Genomic DNA, 2,500 nt, shown 5'->3' on the forward strand with positions numbered 1-2,500 from the left:
ACACTTATCACATCAAAGCGGGCAACCACATGCCCTCTTGACCCCATCCCCTCCCCCCTTCTCCAATCCATTTCCGCCGATATCCTTCCTTACCTTACCACCCTAATCAACTCCTCCCTATCCACAGGATCTGTCCCAGCGGCCTTCAAAATAGCCAGAGTCAAGCCTCTCCTCAAGAAACCTACCCTTGACCCATCATCTGTCCACAATTACAGACCTGTATCCCTTCTCTCCTTCCCTTCCAAAACCCTTGAACGCGCGGCATCTAAACAACTGACTGACTATCTCCGGAAGATGGATCACTTAGACCCCCACCAATCCGGCTTCAAGGCTGGGCATTCCACTGAGACTGCGCTCCTTGCTGTCACGGAAGCCCTCCACTCTGCCCAAGCTTCCTCCCTCTCCTCTGTTCTCATTCTCCTTGACCTGTCTGCTGCCTTCGACACAGTCAATCACCAGATCCTTCTCTCCGTCCTCTCAGACCTGGGCATCTCTGGCACCGCACACTCCTGGTTTTCTTCCTACCTGGCGGGCCGCTCCTACCAGGTGACCTGGAGAGAATCGCTATCTTCTCCATGAACCCTCTCCACTGGAGTACCCCAGGGTTCTGTCCTAGGGCCCCTACTCTTCTCCCTCTACACCAAGTCTCTTGGCTCGGTAATCTCTTCACATGGGCTCTCCTACCACAGCTACGCAGACGACACTCAACTCTTCCTGTCCTTCCCCCCGTCTGATGTACACGTGGCAACCCGTATCTCAGCATGTCTCGCTGACATTTCAACTTGGATGGCTGACCACCATCTCAAGCTCAATCTTAACAAGACCAAGCTCCTCTTCATTCCCGGGAAAGCCTGCCCTCTCCAAGACTTCTCCATCACAGTGGAGAACTCTACTGTAACCCCCTCCCTGACAGCCAAGAACCTTGGAGTGATCCTGGATAACCGACTTTCCTGTGCAGAGAACATTGCAGCAACGGCTCGCTCCTGCAGATTCTTCCTCTACAACATCAGAAGGATACGACCATTCCTTACCAGAGAGGCAGCGCAACTCTTGACCCAGGCACTGGTCATCTCCCGCCTGGATTACTGCAATGTACTCCTGGCTGGGCTTCCCGCTTCAGCCATTAGACCTCTGCAGCTCATCCAGAATGCTGCTGCCCGGCTGGTATTCAACCTCCCCAAATACTCGCATCTCACCCCTCTCCTTCGCACCCTGCACTGGCTCCCAATAGCAGCTCGCATCAAATTCAAGACCCTGGTGCTTGCATACCAGGCAGCTAAAGGGACAGCCCCTGCCTACCTGAAGGAAATGGTAACCCCCCAAACCCCTGCCCGCTCACTCCGCTCCTCCACCTCGGCTGGCCGACTGGCCCCACCTCCTCTACACAGCAGTCGGGCTGCCCGATCACGTCTCTTCACAACACTGGCTCCCCGCTGGTGGAATGAGCTCCCCACGGCTGTCAGAACGGCAGAGTCACTACCCATCTTCCGTCGTAGACTGAAGACCCATCTCTTCAGGTTACATCTTAACTACTCCTCCTGAGACATCTTCTGACCCTCACCACTACGTCTCCTAAAGACACCCGCTTTCCCCTCTACTGTGTCCCTAAGAACTTCTATTGCCCCCCTTGTACTGTTCCTCAGTTTCTCCAGTAAAAAAAAAAAAAAAAGGTTTTAGTAGAAGGCGATAATAGGAAGAAGGTTTTTCCTTCTATCAGTGGCCCCGGGCCCGAGCTAGATTACTCTTCCTGCAACGAATGGTGGATTGCTGATTCACATGCTTAGTATTCAAATGTATTGATTGTAAGTCGCTTTGGAATAAGGCGTCTGCTAAATGCCAAAAATGTAAATGTAAATGTGGAGGAGGGGAAGAGGGGGGGGGGGAGGGAAGGAAGGGGAGAGGTGGGGGGGAAGAGGGGGGGAGGAGGGGGTGGGGGGGGGTGAGATGTTCACAGAATTACCCCCCTGTTAAATAGCATGACATGAAGCCATCATCCATCATCGTCATTACTAGTCTCACCTGGTATGAACAGGGCCAGCTCCCTGGTCTCTAGTCTCACCTGGTATGAACAGGGCCAGCGCCCTGGTCTCTAGTCTCACCTGGTATGAACAGGGCCAGCGCCCTGGTCTCTAGTCTCACCTGGTATGAACAGGGCCAGCTCCCTGGTCTCTAGTCTCACCTGGTATGAACAGGGCCAGCGCCCTGGTCTCTAGTCTCACCTGGTATGAACAGGGCCAGCTCCCTGGTCTCTAGTCTCACCTGGTATGAACAGGGCCAGCTCCCTGGTCTCACCTGGTCTCTAGTCTCACCTGGTATGAACAGGGCCAGCTCCCTGGTCTCTAGTCTCACCTGGTATGAACAGGGCCAGCTCCCTGGTCTCTAGTCTCACCTGGTATGAACAGGGCCAGCTCCCTGGTCTCTAGTCTCACCTGGTATGAACAGGGCCAGCGCCCTGGTCTCTAGTCTCACCTGGTATGAACAGGGCCAGCTCCCTGGTCTC

General features: G+C 54.4%; 1 pseudogene across 1 annotated transcript in view; it reads right to left on the minus strand.

Annotated features, from left to right (window-relative positions):
* The window catches only part of LOC308175239 (platelet-derived growth factor receptor beta-like), a 33,086-nt pseudogene that overhangs the window by 27,508 nt on the left and 3,078 nt on the right, over positions 1 to 2,500 (minus strand). The window lies entirely within an intron of this gene.

This window comes from Nansenia antarctica (genome assembly GCF_963989245.1).
Source record: "Nansenia antarctica genome assembly, contig: SCAFFOLD_222, whole genome shotgun sequence".
Classification (NCBI taxonomy): domain Eukaryota; kingdom Metazoa; phylum Chordata; class Actinopteri; order Argentiniformes; family Microstomatidae; genus Nansenia; species Nansenia antarctica.